A 20750-nucleotide genomic window follows, 5' to 3' on the forward strand; every position below is an offset into this window, starting at 1 on the left:
TCCTGGGTGAGCTGGGCTGCCGTGATGGAGACGCCCAAGGAGCTGTGCTTCTGGCCCAAGGGAGCAGTTGGAACCTGAATGTCCCGTGTTTGCCGGGCCCACCTCTCCTGCTTCACCTGCTCCACAGGGCCCTGACCTCAGTCATGTGGTGAGAGGGTCATGATAGGGATGGAGGGGAGGCCGGGTGGCTGAGCACTGAGAGCCCACAGGGGTGGAGTCTGTAATCTCCAAGTGGAAAAAGAAGCCACTCCAAGAAACCCAGGTAATCAGAATTCAGTGGTGGCCAGGTGTCCCCAGCAAGTCACTTCTGAGGTCAGACGTTGAGCATTTTCTTTCCTTCTTTTTTTTTTGGATGGGAGGCTGGGGGTAGACAGGGGACAAAACAGTGCAAGCCATGGTGATTAAAGGTAGGAAAGTCCCCTCCAGAGTGAGAAAACAGCAGCTATCAGGAGTGCAATGGAATTGTCAAAAGTACCTGAAAAGGACTATGTAAATTTTGGAAAAGTCTGCATGGCTTGTTCTGAGTCTTGGTAAAAAGTCATACTTTTTTTTTTTTTGTCAAGATAGAGAATAAAAGCAGAGAAAGCCCTTGGAGGGGTTGGTTGGGCTGCACAGTTCCCGGGATGTGGTGGGCACCTGCCTTTTGACCATCGTGCACACTTGCACCTGCCCAGACCTGTCCAACCAGCTGTTTGATGAGGTCCATCGTCTGCTCCTGGGTCCTTTTGCAAGCTGACTTCCTGCATTCCCAGGAGGAGGTTTGAGACCCGTGCTGCCTTGGGAATAAATCCTGACAGATGTACGAGTCACCTTTGCAGGAATTTGTGTGCCACAGCTACTGGGGGAATCCAGAGCCTTCCCTCCCCACCGAGCCCTCTCCACGTGGTTGAGCAGCCACCAGTGGCCCCAGCATCAATCTCGTCAGCTGTCTTTCCCCCAGTGTCTTAATGAACCAGAGAATCACTGCATTTAGAGTTCAAAGCATTGTCCCAGCAATCCAGATGGTTGTGACCTAGGCTCTGTAAGCTGGCAGGAAGGGAGCTTCCAAACTTTTACACTTTCCTCAAGGAAACTGAGTCTCCAAGAGTTTCGGGAGAGTTGCCAGGTCCTGTTTGGGTGAGCAGGAGAGTGGGGTCTTGAGCCGAGGGCATCTATCAATGAAGTTTCTGAACCACTAGGACTGTGGTTCTCAACTGGGGGCGACTTTGTCCCCCAGGGCACCTTTGGCAATGTCTGAAGACAGTTTTGGTTTTCATGAACTGGAGGGATGTGTCCTGCTGGCGTCTAGTAGATAGAAGCCAGGGATGCTGCTGAAGAGCCCCCAGGACAAAGAATCATCCATCCCCCAAGTGCCAATAGTGCTGAGGTTGGGAAACCCAGGTTTAGGCTGTGCCATCTCTGACTCCAGAACTATGGGTATCTTCCAAATCTCCACCTTTCCCCATTTGTGAGTCATTTAATAAATCAAAAGTCTCCTGAGCTACAGAAGTGAACACGGTTGCTGCCTCAAGTTCAAATAATTCCAGCCAAGGGCAGTGATCTGGAATCTAGCAAGTTGTTTGGAAATCCAAGTCCTCTCCCTTTCCATTGTCTTGGGCTTTCATGGGGAGTCACCCTGGATGGAGAACCGTACAAAGTGGATGTGACAGTGGGGATGAACTTGTCCCACGTCCTCCCACCCAGTAACTGTGGATCTCTGGGACCTTGAGGGACCTGGCTCCTCAACAATATATCTGAGAGGTGCTTCTTGGGGAAAATCTTAGATAGGGTGGAGGTAGGGGAGCTGGTTCACAGCCTTTGGGCAAATCTACATCTTCTCCTGTTCTGAACTTTTCCCGCCCTATTTCTCCCAGTTGAAAGCATACTAGCACTCTTTCTACTATTTAAACTTTCTACTATTTAAAGTTTTAAACCTTAGGCTTGTAACTAGCCACAGTCCAGATGCCAATTCTTCATGCCCAGAGAATCGGAAGTGTTTCTGTGTCTTACTAACGTTTGCACATTCAACTTGTAAGCGTAAGCAGTTTTCTTAATAAAAAGGAATTTTAACTATTCATGTAGCCCTTTGCTACTGAAGACCCCAGTTTTCGCGATGAGGTCACTAACTTTTACTACAGTGAAAAGGCTATTTCTTTTTTTATTTTACATCTTTATTGGAGTATAATTGCTTTACAGTGGTGTGTTAGTTTCTGCTTTATAACAAAGTGAATCAGTTATACATATGTTCCCATATCTCTTCCCTCTTGCGTCTCCCTCCCTCCCTCCCACCCTCCCCATCCCACCCCTCCAGGCGGTCACAAAGCACTGAGCTGATCTCCCTGTGCTATGAGGCTGCTTCCCACTAGCTATCCACCCTACGTTTGGTAGTGTATATATGTCCATGCCACTCTCTCACTTTGTCACAGCTTCCCCTTCCCCCTCCCCATATCCTCAAGTCCATTCTCTAGTAGGTCTGTGTCGTTACTCCCGTCTTACCCCTAGGGTCTTCATGACATTTTTTTTTCTTAGATTCCATATATATGTGTTAGCATACAGTATTTGTTTTTCTCTTTCTGACTTACTTCACTCTGTATGACAGACTCTAGGTCTATCCACCTCATTACAAATAGCTCAATTTCTTTTCTTTTTATGGCTGAGTAATATTCCATTGTATATATGTGCCACATATTCTTTATCCATTCATCCGATGATGGACACTTAGGTTGTTTCCATCTCCAGGCTATTGTAAATAGAGCTGCAATGAACATTTTGGTACATGACTCTTTGAATTATGGTTTTCTCAGGGTATATGCCCAGTAGTGGGATTGCTGGGTCATATGGTAGTTCTATTTTTAGTTTTTTAAGGAACCTCCATACTGTTCTCCATAGTGGCTGTATCAATTCACATTCCCACCAATAGTGCATGAGGGTTCCCTTTTCTCCACACCCTCTCCAGCATTTATTGTTTCTAGATTTCTTGATGGTGGCCATTCTGACTGGTGTGAGATGATATCTCATTGTAGTTTTGATTTGCATTTCTCTAATGATTAATGATGTTGAGCATTCTTTCATGTGTTTGTTGGCAGTCTGTGTATCTTCTTTGGAGGGATGTCCATTTAGGGCTTCTGCCCATTTTTGGTTTGTTTTTTTGTTATCGAGCTGCATGAGGCTATTTCTTAATATAGGGTTTCAACATGCTCTTTTGATTCAAAATCTCTAACCTTAATGGATGTAAAAATGTGGCCGTTTGGAATCATGTCCCTTTGACTCATGGCACTGTTGCTGTTGTCGTCATTTTCTATTATGATAATTAAAAAAAGAAAAGAAAACGTTAACTCCTTTGTGTCTGAATCCAAGCTGTGCTTTGTCTAAAGGTTGCTGTCACCTCGGTGAGGCTTGGTGCCAGCGTTACCTCCATTCTTGTGCTCCTTCTGATAGGGACAGAGTAAAGGGACAAAGTAGGTGATTAATTAGTTAATCCCACTAAAGGATCATAAGTAAAGGAAAAAGTATGGGAGACCCCTGTAAGTTAATGATCACTCGAGAAAGAGGTTTGCTTAACCACAAAACCAAGCAGGCTTTCTTAGCAACAAAACCATGCAACAGAAGTATGAGACTTGCCCCCAAAACAATAAAGCAATGGTGGCAGGAGACCCACATCCTGCCCAGGGAGGTCAGTAAGTTAATGATTCCTAGGACACGCTTCTCTGCGCACACTAAAAACAAAAATATAAGGAAAAGGTGACATTATACTGAAACCGTATGATTTACCGTATTTTAGTATGTGTTACCGCCTTTTTGCTCATTTCCATTGTGCCACGACAGTCCCAGTTTGACAATATAGGGGCCCAGAAAACTACCCCCCCAACCAACGTGGAGGAGGAACTGATCATGGAAGTGTGACATCTGCTCAAGAACGAGGAAGAAGGGCTTTCCTGGTGGCGCAGCGGTTGAGAGTCCGCCTACCGATGCAGGGGACGCGGGTTCGTGCCCCGGTCCGGGAGGATCCCGCATGCCGTGGAGCGGCTGGGCCCGTGAGCCATGGCCGCTGAGCCTGTGCGTCCGGAGCCTGTGCTCCGCGACAGGAGAGGCAGCAACAGTGAGAGGCCTGCGTACCGCAAAAAAAAAAAAAATGAGGACGAAGGTGGTCTTCTTCTCCCCACTTTTCCTTCAATTATAAAACTGTAGCCCACAAAGCTCTCAAGGCGGCACTCCCTTGCCTGCCCGCTTGTAAACCTCACAAGCGTCCTGTTCTAATAAATCACTTCTTACCTATCACTTTGCCTCTAGCTGACTTCTTTCTGTGCTGAGACAAAGAACCAGGGCTCCTTGGAGCACCTCCTCCCCCAGACGCATTTCTGCAGTGTCACTTCTGCCCCCCTCTCCCAGGCAGAACAATCCCCTCCCCGCTGCACCCCTCACACACCGCCCCACCTTCACACTGCCTGCAGCAAATCACAGAAGCTACACTCACTCACCCATCAGTTTTCCCCGCCCCCTGAGTCATCTCTGAGCAAAATTTATCTTACTCAACGTTTTATCCCATGCACCTAGCACAGTACCAGGCTCATGGCAAACACAAAACAGACATTCAGTGAATGAACTGAATGAATGGTATCTGAAGGACCAGCCCAGTGAATTTCAACATTACATGGTACGGTGAGTGTGCAGTTATAGCTTTATTCAGTCACTCACTGGTAACAGCAAACATGGCACTGACTAGGTGTTCAGGGCACTTCTGAGCTCTTTACATGTATATTAACTCACTTCATCTCCACAGCAGTTGTATAAAGTAGGTACTATTGTTACCTTGTCGACTAAAAAAAAAAAAAAAATGCACAACCTAAAAGTTGAGAATTATGTTTTATTTGGCAGACAAAACTGAGGACTCAAGCCTGGAAGACAGCCTTTCAGATAGCTCTGAGGGACCGCACCAAAGAGATAAGGGAGAAGCCAGGAGATACAGGAGTTTTTGTAACAAAAAACAGGTAGTCGGACATCAAAAGATTACTGTTAATTAGAGAAAACCAAACATCTCAAGTTAATGAATTTAGAGCTTTTCTATGGACAGCACGATGCAAGAGTCTGGTCTCACTGAGTCACTCCTTTGATACGCACCTTAACTACCTAGGGTCAGTATCTTGGTTTTTGTCCATCATGATTCCCCTTGGGGTGCACAGTTGGGAGGAGCTGCAGTGGCTGCCGCATGATGGCTGCAATACCCTTTGTTTTCTGATATGGAAGGCAGTATTTTTCATCCATACTCTCCTTCCTGTTTTTACAAATGAGGAAACTGAGGCGTGGAACAGTTTCTTGCCCAAGGCTGTGTGGCTGGTGAGTGCAAAACCAGGACTGGAACCCAGAACTGGCTCATGGTCCATATTCTAAAGGCTATAAAATGCCTCTTAAAGTTTGCTGAGCATCGATTGTGTTCGAGGCCCCGTGCCAGGGGGCAGGGATGCTGCCTTGGAACACATTTTTGAGGGGGAGAGAGGCACAAATAATGTCACTGTCAGGTATCACATACTGAAATGTTAGGGGACCGAGTGTTGCGTTCTGCACTAGGGTCCCTTATGAAGGGTCCATATCAGGCCCTAAAGGAGGCCCGCCATGATGGCCAGGACCGCAGCGAAGCAAGGAATTGATCGGATCAGTGGCTTATAGAATAGTTAACAGCTAATGGGAGATTGGACCCAGAGCTCCGGGTGCCAGCTGAGAACCTGGTCATCCTAAAAGGTAGGAGGGGTCTACCCATGGGGCAGGTGCAGGAGGGGCAGGACAATCAGAAGATTCATGGGTTGAGTACCAGGCTTTTATGACCAGGAATCCTTGGGCTGTGAAGGTTTTCCCCACCCCCAACTATAGGCTTGGACTGGTCCCAGCTCTTCTAGTCCCTTGTCAGACAGGAAGATTCCGGTGCTCAGGGCTCCTAGAGCAGGGTCATTCTGAGCTGGGCAGATAACCTACATCTGCCACTCTCAGGTCTAGCTACCTAATTTGCAGGTCCCACTGTAGAATGAAAATGCAGGGCTCTTGCGCAGAATTATAAAGAATTTCAAGATGGCGACCACAGGGCATTAAAGCAAGTGTGCGGCCCTCTGAGCACGGGGCCCCATGTGACTGCCCAGATTACCTGCCCACTAAGCCAGCCCTGGCCGCCACTGCTTTGAGCCGTGCAGCCAGGGGAAGAAAGGGGCAGATTAACTCACTCCACACCATACCATGCAATTCGCTCCCCTAGGCTGCTCTTCAGGGAAGTCCATGTTGACTGTGGGAGAGGTGGAAAGGGCTAGAAAATATTCCCATGCTTACATGCAAACTCCTTTCCCAATGTGACTTTGCAGCTCCATCATCCAGAGGGGGAGACTGTCTCCCCAGAAACTGACTCTATGGACTGGCTTTGTAACATGCGTCCACACAGAGGGATTACTAGGACTGACGATGGGCCAGTCCTGGGTGTTGGGAGGGCTTGCAGCTTCCTCTGTTGATGACCTTGGAACCCTGTGGAGCCGAGGCTAGCCAGCCCGAGGGGGGCCCAGGGCCTGGCTGCCCCTCTGTCACAAGCCCACAGCCTGCCAACTGCCCCACAGGTGAGTGAGCCAAGGCAAAGAAGGTTTTCCACAATGTAAGTGCTTCACAGGGCTCCTGAGGCACCAAGTAAAGCTAAATAGATCATGGAAGGCTGCCTGGAGGAGGCAAAATTCAACCTTGCATAAAATCTGGAGAAGCAGGTGCACAGCAGAGGGGTGCATGGGTGCTGGGTGGTGGGAAGCCAGGCTGGAGCCCGGAGGTCAAGGCAGCGATGGGGATAAGGCTGCTAAGCTGATCAAGCCAGCTTGAAGGGGCCCCGAAGGACAGGGTGAGGGTCATGGTAGGTAGTGGGTTGCCATCAGCAGCACGCAAGCAGGGCTGGTCCTCAGAGGGAGGAGCACAGTGTCTGGAACAGGGAGGCAGCAAGGAAGATAGGAAGTGACTCCTGACTTTGCTTCTCAAACCTGCCCCTCTGGTCATCTTCCCGGTAGCTGCCCCTGCCCCCAGCTTGGACCTGTAGCCTTGGGTCTTCCTCCCCATGATACAGCATGAGAAGATGGCAGAGGCAGTCACACAGCCCAACAGACTCTGTTCTCAAGACGGATGAGCATCATTTTGAAAGAACAAAGAAAGCAGGTGGCAAGATTTTTCAAGCGAAGGAGACAGCTGCAGTCCAAGCTGCTATATTTCCATTTTAAGAGGCTGCAGCCATGCCAGCCCTTACCAAAAAATGCCCCCACTGCCCCCCTCCCTGCTAGCCCTTATACTAAACTGTTGGTTTTACAAATTTGGTTTGTAAATACATACGTTCACATTCTACTTGCCTGCTGTGGATCATCTTTGATATTTTAATGGTCTGAAAAAGGTCCAGCCTGTTTACAGAGCTCCAGAGCCCACCCTCCAGGGGTACCTTTCCCTTTGGCCCAGCCAGGCCCCTATTGGTTCAGGGTCCTGCAGGGCACAGGGCAGGAGAAATGGTCCCATGATTAATATTTATACAAGCCAGGCTGCTGGGGCCGTTTCTGCAAACTAAACAAATAACATTAACTATCACGGCAACCAGCACTGGTGGAGGTGCTGCCTTCAGGGTTTGCAAAACACTTTCCAATCCAGCTTCGATCCTCTGGACAGGTACCTCCCAACCAACGCCTACCTGGTCCCTGCCACACCACCTGTCTGGGCTGGAACAAGGCAGGGCCCCTCTTCTTTGTCTTGGGAGGATGCGGATACAGAGGATCAGCTGAAGACAACGGTGTGTAAGTGTGGACAGTGGGAAGCCTGGGGCCAGAGGAGGCCCTCCTAATGAGGCTGGCCTCCTAATGAGGCTGGCAGCCCAGGCCAGAGGCCAAGCCTCCAGTTTTTAGAAAGGAAAACTGAAGTTCATGTACTTGTTTATTCAATAATTAATGACTGAGCACCTACTCTGTTCGTCTCATGGTGATGGGAGATAAGAAGCAAATAAAGAAATAGTTAAATAATATAGCTGTGACATCATAGGAAATATTTATATCACAGTGTCTGTTGCTAACAATACTGCACTGTATACTTAAAATTTGCTAACAGGGTGGATCTTACATTAACTGTTCTAACAGTAACAAGAACAGCAACAAGAATAAAGGGGGATGGAGGAAACTTTGGGAGGTATGGATTTGTCTACATCCTTGATGGTGGCCATGATTTCCCTAAATGATGGGGATGGTGATACTTATCTCCAAACTCATCGAGTTTTGTACCTTAAAGGTGTACAGCTTTTTACATATCAATCATACCTCAATAAAGTATTTTTTTTAAAAAAGGCAATATATATTTGGTCTCTGCCCCTGGTCTCTGACACGGGATTCCTAAGACCCTTGTCCTTTCCTGAGTGATGAGAGCATCTCACAGAGAGCTCCTAAATCCCTTGGGACTTCCTGGGTGACAGGAGCATCTTTTGTTCTAATGAGGTGGCTGTTAGTGGGATCCTGGATGGGGTCTGGTCACCAGAAAGACCAAGTCACAATCAGAAGATTGGAACTTTCAGCCGCATCCCTCATCCTCTGGGGAGGCGTGCGGGCTGAAGACTGGGCTCATTATCCGTCCTGCCTACGCGATGAAGCCTCCATAAACATCCTCAAACTGTGGTGTCGCGAGAACATCCTGGGTGCTAGACACATCCACGTGCCAGGAGGGGAGCTCACCCCAGACTCCACCGGGGCAGAAACTCCTGTACTCGGGACCCTTCCAGGCCTTACTCTATGTTCCCCTTCATCCAGCTGTTCATCTGTATCCCTTATAATACGACAAACCGGTAAACGTAAATCAAGTGTTTCCCTGAATTCTGTGAGCTCTTCTAGCAAAGTATCAAACCCGAGGAAGGGCTGGTGGGAACCCCCAATTGATAGCCTGTCAGACGGAAGTGTAGGGACCCTGGGGACCCGGTACTTGTGACCTGCGTCTGCAGTGGGGGCAGTCTTTGGGGCTGAGCCGTTAAACCTGGCGTCTAACGCTAACTCCAGGTAATTAGTGTCAGAATGGAATTAAATGACCAGACTGGACACCCAGTAGGTGTCCAAGAGTCGGTTCCTGTGGGGAAAATGGTCCCTCCTCTTTGGTGTCAGAAGTATCGTAAGTAGAAGAACAGTTTCCTTTTAATACCGAACGGTGCTAAGTGTTACGGGAACAAAAATAAAGCTCCTGATGGGCTCGGATGAAGAGGCACGCTGTTTGGAGAGGGTTGTCAGGAAAATGGCAAAGACAACGCGGGCAGGAGTTGAAGCGGTGAGAACAGAGCTTATTCAGTAACAACAGACAGCTGATTTGTGCAGAGACGACAGCTTCTAAAGTGAGGATGAGGGAGGGAAGAGAGGCGAGGGGCGAAGTGCGGGGAGCTCAGGGAAGTGAGAAATCACAAAGGATGGATCAGTGTAAATGCGCTGAGGCCAGCTGTGTCTGCTAGCTGGCAATTCTATAAATACAGTCTTTCCCCCACCACCCAGGAGACTGGAAGACAGAGGCCCCCTCCTTCCCGAGGATCCCAGTTCAAAGCAATGGCTTTCAGGTCCTTGAGAAAGACCCTCCTGAGTTGTAGGAGATCCCTAGATGTCTCAAAGGGACAGAGGGAGGATTCACAATTGTTAACCGCTTTTTAGTCAATAATCTAAGAAAAGGTGGTCGGGGGACTGTGTCGGGTTAGCTAGAAAAATGGTAAATTCTTCTGACAGCCGGGAGATTTTCCAGACAGGAGCTCACTCGAAGGGGGCTGTGGCATGCCGGGGACACAGCCTCAGGCTGCTAGAAGCCCGCAGGTGTCTTACAGTCGGGGTTTGGACGGAGCTGCCAGATGCAAAGAGAGCCCTTTGCAGTTCTCAAAACTTCTGCTCCCAGGGTAGAAGTGGCAGTGCTGGCCAAGCCCAGGATGACAACTCAAAGAGATGATCTAGTCACCCCGAGGAGCTGGGTGGAGAGGAGAGTTTTGTATCCAGTTCTTACAAAGTGTTGTCTTGTCCCAAAACTGCCTTTGGAAATAGCATCATTCATTCATTCATTCATTCATTCAACCAACAAGCATTCACTGAGCTTCCACTCTGAGCTGGACAGACAAGAATACAGCCTGGTTCCTGCTCCTGAGGGGGCCACTGTCGAGGCTTGAAGTCCCACTCAGAGATGATCACATGACATGATCCAGCTCTCCCCTGAGATGAAGCCCCTGAAGGCATCTTATTCCCAGCAGGAATCTACATGTGGGTGAGACACCAGCAGGGGACTCTGTCCTTGGGGCATGCCCAGGGCGTGCTCTTTATCTTGTTGGTCCCTTTTTCTAAGTGGAAAGGGCACCCCTGCAGGTGCCCCCTGGCATCCAGCACCTCTAGCAGTCAGGGTTCACTTCCGGCTCTGAGGCTGATGTGCGTTGGTCTTGGACTGCCCAGCACACATTGTCCCCCCTTTTGCTACAGAACCCATCTTCTATTGGCGAGCTACCCCCTCAGTTATGTACTCGGTCCATCCCAGGCTCAGTGGTCACAGTGATATGTGCAGGGTAGGCACGTGGCCCTAGCCCAGCCACCTCTGATATCCCATCCCCCTGGCACCAGTGATGGGGCCAGGGATGATTGATTACATGACCAAGTGGGTGCAGGCAGAATGATCCCCTGACTTGTACAGGAAAACCTCGAAGAGATGCTTTCTGTTTGATGTGAGCCTGCAGTGGCCAAATGCCATCTTGCCCCTGTGAGCGAGGAACCATCTAAGAATGGAGCCACAGAGGAAGCAGAGCCCAGGGGTGGAGAGAAAAAGATTGCTTCTTCATGGGTCTGACTGGACTCCTGGATCAAGCCACACCTGAAGGCCTACCCATGGGATTCTCAGCTATCTGAGCTAATAAATTCTCTGTACATCTGAACCAGTTTGAGTTGGGTTTCTTCCCCTTGTAACAGAGAACCTTGACATGCCATCCATGCTCTCTGACATTAACCCCTATGAGAACTGGCCCACTGGGAGCTCCAGGGGCCCTGTCTCATGCATCATCAACCAACCCGGGCTCTTTACCTGGCTGCCACCTCAGTCTGTTCCTGCTCCCACTCCAGCGCCCCCTGCCCCCAGCATCTTGTCCTCTGAGTCTGACCACAGGTTCAGCTTTTCTGGCTTGATACATAGCCCCTGCTCTCGGCCTTCTTTTTTTGGCCTCTGACGGCCCCAGGTATGGCCCAGCCCCAATAGAGACCTGTGTAATTATTGTTGCTTTGGGGAGCCTAATATAACCAACACATGCATGGCACTTTATATTTTACAAAGTTCTTTCACTTATGTTTTCTAACTTCATCTGGTCGCAGCCCCTACAGAGCTCTGCCACAGTCCCTCCGAGGACTTGCACATCTCGGCTTGCCCCACCACAGCTGCAGCGTGCTTTTGCCTCCAGCTTTGACACCCGCGAACTGCCCTGCAGCTGTGGGAGCAGCAGCTTTGCCCACGTGGCAGGAACAGCCAGAAATGCCTGGGTTTGCTCCTCACTTCCCACCGCTGGGGTGGCCCTTAACCAGTGATCGACAGGTGCCCATCCTTTGCCCTCAAAGGGATGCAATGTACATTCCAGAGCTCCCTGCGGGATCAGGCTGAGGCTGCCTTCTGCAGGACGTTTCCTAAAACTGCTCCCCCTGCTTTGCTCCTGCCCCTGCCTCCTCTGCTCCCCCGATATCTCCCAATATCACCAGAAGCACTTCCTTAATAAATCACTTGCACATGAACCTTGTCTCAGGCCTGTTTCTGAGGAACACATCTAAAGCAATCATCCTAACTGCCCTGAGAGCTAAGACACCTTCATCTCCATTTTACAGATGGAAAAGCTAAAGCTCAGAGAGGTTAGGTGACTTGTCCAATGTCACACAGCCAGTGAGTGACAGGGTAGGCTTCAAATCCAGTTCTCCCAGACCCCACAACCCAAGCTGCCCCCTCCTCCACTGATTGGTTGCTACCCAAGGTTGCCACCAGCAATCAGGCTACCTAAGCCAGGCTTCAGCGTGCTCTCTCCTCTCACACCGTGGCGTGTGCTGCTTTGGATCTGCAGGCACTGGCTGACGTCCAGCGTCATGTCCAGGACCTTAGAGAGCTCTCTGCAGCCTGGAGTCATCGTTCAACATGGCCACGCAGAAACAAACCCGAGGTTGGTCCCTCTCTCACCTTAACCTTGTCCATCCTGTTTCGTGCTTTGTGAGTCAATAGTGTCGATCCTAGGATGGAAGCCATCACCTGTCCATCCCTAGTAGCCCTGAAGGTGATCAATATGGAGAAGTTCCTACAAGATCCAAACACAGCTGTGACTGCTTTCCAGTCAGAAAGATGCTTGCTACAAGCGTCAGTACTGAAACCTAATCTTTAGCTACCATCTTGTAGGCATGAATGAAAGTTCACCAAGCACATATTTTGTGTGTTGTACACTGCAACTAAAAAGCCAAGGAGTCGGGCTTCCCTGCTGGCGCAGTGGTTGAGAGTCTGCCTGCCGATGCAGGGGATGCGGGTTCGTGCCCCGGTCCGGGAAGATCCCACATGCCGCGGAGCGGCTAGGCCCGTGAGCCATGGCCGCTGAGCCTGCGCGTCCGGAGCCTGTGCTCCGCAACGGGAGAGGCCACAACGGTGAGAGGCCCGCGTAGAAAAAAAAAAAAAAAAAAAAAAAAGCCAAGGAGTCAACGTATATTAGGTGCGTGAGCTATGTCCCAAAACCGCAAACTAAAAATAATAAATTGTCAATGTAGTTTAGAAATTGCCAATTTTATTACACTCTTTTGTTGTGTATAGGAAGGGAAGTCAAGGGATTATAAATCTGAGTAAAATTTAAAACCATATATTTTATGACAGAGGGCCTTCGACGTAAGATGGCCAAAGCACGGATAATATATATTTGCTGTAAAGAGAATTATTATGAGTTTTGATTTTCTGATATTAAATATTACTTAATAAAGACTTGTTTCCATTAACTTGGGGGGAGGGCGCTGGGAAGATGTTTGGCACAAAGCCACTTACATAGATTTCTTTATGTTCACTCAAGACTTCCCCCTCCTTAGGGTTATTTTATTACGACTGGAGTGGGGGAAGGAGAGCTGGAGTATTACTTGGCAAATATTAGAACGAAAGTGCAGCTTGACTAATGATAGTCCAGCTGTGGGCACATGAATGAATATGTGATGACCCTTGTTAATTCCACTGGGGCATCAGGCACTGCTGGAGGGCCCTGGGGACATTTGGCAAGAGCCATGACTACATCTCCCCCCTTCCCCACTTGTGGGACTCTCCTACAGGAAAGGAGTATGTGTGTGTGTCTGTACGTATGTTAATACTCACTTTTCAACCCCCGAGAAACCCATTCAAAATCCCGCCTTGCCCGGAATACTCCAGTGCATTTAATTCATTATCCAAATTTGCCCCCAGAGGGCACCAAGACTTGCGGGGCCTAGGAAAAGACAGAGAGAAACAAAACAAAACAAAACAAAACCAAAAAAACACAGTAGGCCAGGACCAGCGGGGGGCAGTGTGGCTCTAGGGATGTGAACAGGTGGAAACGGCCAATTGGGCAGGTGGGTTCCAGGCCCACGTCTGCCACTTAGTGGGTAAGACCTGTGTGAGAAATGTGCCTACAGGAAGCACCAGAAGAAGCTCTGAGATGGTATCTTTCAGCAGATTATGTTCCCACAGGGAGTAGCCCTAAAACATGGAGGAAACTGATCAAAACCTTGTGTGCCAAGACCCTAACCTCCGAAACAAATGCCAAGCAGACATTAAAGCTGGGGTCCAAACTGGTGGGCCCTGGGCCGAACCCAACCCTCAGACCTCTTCTGATGGGCCTGGGCATGGCTCTGTTTTGATAAAGCTTTATATTGAAGTATGACACACAGACAGAAACTGCACATGTCCTAGGCGTATAGTTCAGTGAATTTTCAAGGCTATCACAAGCATAAATCAAGGACTCGGGTCCCATAAACTAAACGTTCTCAGCTCATCCAGAAACCCCTTCAGCCTGCGCAATGCTGTAGAGTTCATTTTACTTAGTTGCCAATGACAACAGCAATAGAAAATCTGAATTTCTTGACAAAATGGAATGATTCGCCTGCTGCTGCCTGCCCACAGGTAGAGGGAGCTGAGGTTGGCTACCAGCTTTAAAGGAGGTGGGAGCTTATCGGTTCTTGCCAGCCCCACTCCCCCCGGCCCAGGCAAGAGGGCACCCAGCTCTGAGCCCACATTTTAAAGGACCCGTCCCTAAATCAAAACCATAATGAGGGGTTCCCTGGTGGCGCAGTGGTTGAGAATCCACCTGCCAATGCAGGGGACGTGGGTTCGATCCCTGGTCCGGGAAGATCCCACATGCCGCGGAGCAACTAAGCCCATGCGCCACAACTACTGAGCCTGTGTGCTGCAACTACTGAAGCCCGTGCGCCTAGGCCCCATGCTCCACAACAAGAGAAGCCACCGCAGTAAGAAGCCACGCACCACAACGAAGAGTAGCCCCCACTTGCCACAACTAGAGAAAGCTCATGTACAGCAATGGAGACCCAACACAGCCAAAAATAAAATTTAAAAAAAAAACAAATAATGAGATACTACTTTATACCTGTCAGAATGGCTCTCATCAAAAAGAACACAAATAACAAATGTTGGTAAGGAAGTGGAGAAAAGAGAACCCTCATATACTGTTGGTGGGAATGTAAATTGGTGAAGCCACTGTGGAAAACAGTATGAAGGTTCCTTAAAAAACTAAAAATAGAGTGACTGTATGATCCAGCAATCCCACTCCTGGGCATATATCCAGAGAAAACTCTAAATCAAAAAGATACATGAACCTCAATATTCATAGCAGCACTATTTAGAATAGCCAAGATATAGAAACAACCTAAGTGTCCAACAACAGATGAATGGATAGAGAAGATGTGGTACATATATACAATGGAATATTACTCAGCCATAAAAAAGAATAAAATGTTGCCATTTGCAGCAACATGGATGGACTTGGAGGGCATTAAGTGAAATAAGTGAGACAGAGAAAGACAAATACTATGTGATATCACTTATATGTAGAATCTTAAAAATACAACACATTAGTGAATATAACTAAAAAGAAACAGACTCATAAATATAGAGAACAAACTAGTTACCAGTGGGGAGAGGGATGGAGAAGGGGCAATATAGGGGTAGGGGAGTAAGAGGTACAAACTATTAAGTTTAAAATAACCTACAAGGATATATTGTACAACACAGGGAACATACCAATATTTTATAATAACTATAAATGGAGTATAACCTTTAAAAGTTGTGAATCACTATATTGTATTCGTATAACTTATATAATATTGTACAGCAACTATACTTCTGTTTGGCTGGCCAGGTGGCCCTATCTACTCTTTAGGAAGAGCTAACACTCAGTCTTACCTTCTAGGCAGTGTTGGCAAACTTCTTTGTAAAGGGCCAAATAGTAAACATTTAAAACTTTCCTGGCCATGTGGTTTCTGCTACAACTGCTCAACTGCTCTTGTAGTGCTTAAACAGCTCTAGACAAGATGTAAGTGAGTGGGCACGCTGGGTCCCAATAAAACTTTATTTACAAAAAATGGCAGTGGGCCAGACTTGGCCCCTGCCATCCCAGAGCAATTTCTTTTCTCTTGCCTCCCCCCAGCCCACTAACCAGCCAGACAGGTGCTTCCCAATGAATTCTAAGGCAGAACAGGCCCTGCCTCAACTCTTCCAACCAGGAGAGAACAGGTTTTAAGGGGTAAGGGGAGGCTGGATGGATACACTGAGCAGTGAGCCCACAAAGTGGTATTACTGGCTAGGTCTGGGAGTATGTGCCATGCATAAGGCCAGCTCCTGACATCATCTCATTAAGTCCCTAGGACACTCCTGCATCCTATTCCCGGGAAATGGAACTGTAACAACCTCACTTCCCTGGATGAAACACCCAACACAACAGGGAGGTGGGAGGGGCCTTTATGGAAGACCATACATCCTCACGGAGTAGAGCCAGTCTGATATGAACAGGCAGGCTGCTAATTCCACCCTCCTCACCCCTTTCCAAACTGATGCTTTGTTTGTTTGTTTCTTTTTCTTTTTTTTGTTTGTTTGGTTTTTTAAATTTATTTTTAATTGAAGTATAGTTGATTTACAAGGTTGTGTTAGTTTCTGGTGTATAAACTGATGCTTTTTAAATCCAGCATTGCAAACCCAGTTCCTACAGGAGCCAGGTGAGTCAGGTGGGACTGATTCCGGCTGCTATAAGACAATCTGGAGTTATAGGTGGGCTGCCTTTAACCTGTACCAGGCCAGAGCACTTGTACAAACAGAGGCCCACATAACATGTGTTCAAATGTGTGTAAAAGCTCTAAATCAGCTACTGGTTGAAATATTCTCCTATCTCCTATTCTCCTTTCTTGACAAATACACCGTCACAACAAGCTGGATTCGGATATAGATTTCCTGGATTCTATTTTGGTTAGATTTCTAGGTCAACCTGGGTAGGCTATGGTGGCCCAGTTGTTTAGTCAAACGCTAGTCTCGATGTGGCCATGCAGGTGTTTTGCAGCTGTGATTAACATTTAAATCAGTAGACTTTGAGGAAAGCAGATTGCTCTCTATAATGTAGGTGGGCCTCTTCCAATCAGTTGAAGGCCATAAGAGAAAAGAGTGAGAGAAACTATCCCCAGAAGAGAAAGGAATCCTCAAGACTGAAGCCTAGAAACTCTTCCCGAGTTTACAGCCTTGCTGACCTGCCCTACAGATTTTAGACCCACCAAGCCTCACAATAGCATGAGTCAATGCCTTAAAATAAATCTCTCTATATATATCTATCTGTATACGCTTGGTTCTGTTTCTCTAGAGAACCCTGACTAATACAGACCCTGTGGGGCTCTGTGCTGGATCATGGTCTTCAGGGAGAGTGGACTCTGGTCTGGGGCCTGCACCTGTTTCCTGCCACCCCCATTGCCTGCCCATCTGAGCTCCATCCAATGCCCCTCTTTCCATCTCACAAACAGTTGCCCTTGGCACCGCCCCTAAGTGTGCAGACATCTATGGAGTCAGTTATTAGAAATACTCACCACCCAGATCTAGCAGAAAGCACAGAATCCTGGGGTCTTGAGCCTGAAGTGTGGTTTAGGAGGGGGAAGGAAGGTGAGGCGTCCAAGTGGACATGTCTTCTGGGCTCTTTGGACCATTTGTCCTACAGGGCATGAAGAGGAGAACAGGGAAGTGCTATTTTATTATTTTATTTTATTTTATTTTAATTGACCTTTAAGGATATAACACTTTCCCATCCATATAGAGATAAAAAGTTGTAGAACAGAGAATAACATTTGTCTTGTTGGAGGTTTACAGGAACATCGTGACCTGATCTACATGGTCAGTTGCGAGAACAAACCATTCTGACACCAAGAAGTTTGTAACAACAAACCACGCCCCCCCTCACCTGGACTTTATTTATTTATTTTTTGCGGTACGCGGGCCTCTCACCGTTGTGGCCTCTCCCATTGCGGAGCACAGGCTCTGGACACGCAGGCTCAGCGGCCATGGCTCACGGGCCCAGCCGCTCCGCGGCATGCTGGATCCTCCCGTACCGGGGCATGAACCTGTGTCCCCTGCGTTGGTAGGTGGACGCTTATCCACTGTGCCACCAGGGAAGTCCCAATCACCTGGACTTTAAAATTGCTTTGCTGAGGGCTTCCCTGGTGGCGCAGTAGTTGAGAGTCCGCCTGCCAATACAGGGAACACGGGTTTGTGCCTCGGTCTGGGAGGATCCCACATGCCACGGAGCGGCTGGGCCCGTGAGCCATGGCCGCTGGGCCTGTGCGTCCGGAGCCTGTGCTCCACAGCAGGAGGGACCACAGCAGTGAGAGGCCCGTGTACTGCAAAAAAAAATTTAAAAAAAGCTTTGCTGTAACCCTTCGGGGAGTTTGTGGGTTTTGGGGCACGAGCCACCCATTCTCCTTGCATGGCCCTGAAATAAACCTTTCTCTGCTGCAAACTCCAATGTTTCATTTGCTTGGCCTCACTGTGTCGGGCACATGACCTTGTGTTTGGTAACACTGAGAGCTTAGGAGGAGGCGGTTCTGTGCAAGCTGGCACAGGGAAGGCAGACCTACATCCATCTGCTCCCATCTCCTCCATCTTTACCCCCAATAGCCCACCCATCAGCCCTTGGGTTAAGAGGGGACATACATGGAGCCAGCTTTGGTGGCCACATAGGCTGCATAGGTTATCATTACACTGAGGCATTTGACCCAGGGGGCATCTGGTGGGTTAAAATCCAGCTCATGCCACTCACCAAGCCATGTGCCTGGCATGGGCTACATCTGCCCAGAGAAGAGGGCACCTCCTAATTCTCATAATGAGCTAGTGTGGCAGCTTTGGTGGCAGCCTGGAGTTTGATTCCAAACCTGGCCCTGACCTTGAACAAGAGACACAAATTGTCCAGACCTCAGTGTCCTCATCTGTCACTGGCAACAAGAGTAGTGCTATGACAGACGGAACAAAGGCCCCTCAGGGATGTGCTCATCCAGCCCCTCAAACCTATGACTATGTTACCTTGTGTAGATGTGATTACATTAAAGATCGTGAGATGGGAGACGATCCTGAATTATCCAGGGTGCCTAATATAATCTCAGGGGTCCTTATAAAAGGAAGGCAGAGGGCCAGGGTGAGTAGTAAGAGATTTGAAGGAAGCAAGAGGAGGGAGGGATGCCAGGAAGGGGAGACAAGCCAAGGAATGTGGGCTGCCTCTAGAAGCTCAAAAAGGCAAAGAAAAAGACTTTTCTTTGGAACCTCCAGAAGGAACCAGTCCTGCCAACACCTTGACTTTAGCCCAGCGAGACTGGCTTTGGACTTTTAGTTCCAGAACTGGCTTTGGCCTTCTAGTTCCAGAACTGAAAGAGAATAAATTTGTGTTGCTTTTCAGCCATGAAACACGTGGCCATCTGTCACAGGCAGCAGAGGAGACTCACACAGGCACCTGTCTCAGAGGTGGTTTTAAGGATGGGACAACTGGTCACCCGACTCAGCCCTCAGCAACAAGACAGCCCCCCACCACCCAGGGTGGCTTCCACAGGGCTCCACCCCTCCTCCAGCAGGATGGCTTTGTTTGGGGGCAGTGGGGAGTCCTGTGAATGCAGAGGGTCTGCCTGACCTCAGGCCCTCCCCACGCTATCCCTCTGCCCAGAATCTTTTTCCTTCTGGTTTTATCCAGAATCTTCTTCCTTCTGGTGTATCACGACTGGCCCTGTTCAGGGACCCTGACCACCTCTTCTGTAACAGGCCTGCTCTGTAGGTGTCTCCACTCTTGTGCCTTTTCTGTCACAGGCCGAGGACCACAACTATATACGATGCTTGTCTCCCGCACTAGATTTCCGCTTTATCCACCTGAATGCTCAGTACCCACCCTAGTATCTGACATACAGCTGGCACGCAATAAATATTTTTTGAAGGATGGAGGGAGGAAGGGAGGAAAGGGAGAAGGAGGGAAAAAGGAAGGAGAGGAAGAAGAACCCGCAAGGAGTCTATGTCCTTCAGATTCACAGCCCTCAAGATCACTGATTCACGAAAACACACTCCAGGCAGAAGACAGGCTACGTGGCGTTTAACTGGTGTGGATGGAGAGTGGCCGGTTGCTGTGTGAACCTTCTAATTGCTGAAGAACAGGTGGAAGAGGTGCGACTCACCAAGTGCTCGCAGGAGTACAGGCTGCCTGGTTTCAGGTCAGGTAGACATCATCTGGTCCTCAAAACTGTATCAGGCCCCAACTACGTGTGGACCTAAACCAGAGCAGCTGAGATGTCCCCAGCCCGGACCTGGACAAGGCAGAACAAAGCTTTGATCCTCCGAAAGCAAGCTCCCCACCATCCCAGAGTCCCCTCCCCCGAGTGCTGAAGCTGTCCTTCCGCTCCCCTACCCTGTGCAAGCACATTCATCCTCGTGTCCATGGCAATGACCATGGGCGTCAAAGTCCTTCTTCCCATTCTCCCATGAGATGCCAGGGCTGTGTGCAGAGGACTCCTCTCAGGAGCTCTCGGCGGGGCTCACCTTGCAGATGTGAGCACATGGGAGGCAGCCTGAACGGGTGCAATTCAGGCCAGGATGAAGATGCCGTGGGAGTCCCGTCCGCAAAGACTTACTGAGCATGTGCCGGCCCCTAGCCGGGGAGATGGGCAGCACACAAAGAAAGAAGCTCACCTTGCCGTGGGTGTGATGAAGAAGAGAAAAGCAAGACTGGTCCACTTTTGCCACTCGGTAGACCAGGGAGATAGCAGGCCCATTTCCCCCATCGTTCCCCAAGGCTTCCTCCCATGCCTCGGATTTGAGCCAAAAGGGTGACTAATCAAAGATTAGGGATAATATCATATATTGTAAATGGAGAATGAGATGTGAGTATAATTAGAGAGTCACCTTTGAGGTGAGATTTGAAAGAGCTATGAAACTTTTAAACATGTGTACAGCCCTATCACCCAGAAATTCCATCTCAAGGTATATCTACTCTGGAAAAAATCTCTACACTTACACGCAGAAGACACGTACAAAGACTTTATTATAGTATTGTTTGAAGTAGCTATAAACTGGAAACGATGTCTACTGATCCATAATATAGGAAGAGCAGTTTAAAAGGAGGAAGAGGATTTAGCTGCACTGAAGTGAAGATTCTCCAAGATATGATCATTGGGTGAAAGAACAAGTTGTAGAAAAATAAGTGTAACATAATGGCATTAGTTCAGCCTTCTTGGGTCCATGGTAATGAATGTAAA

The sequence above is a fragment of the Monodon monoceros genome, unplaced genomic scaffold (genome assembly GCF_005190385.1).
Source record: "Monodon monoceros isolate NGI ecotype Baffin Bay Population unplaced genomic scaffold, NGI_Narwhal_1 Super_Scaffold_21, whole genome shotgun sequence".
In the NCBI taxonomy this organism is placed as follows: domain Eukaryota; kingdom Metazoa; phylum Chordata; class Mammalia; order Artiodactyla; family Monodontidae; genus Monodon; species Monodon monoceros.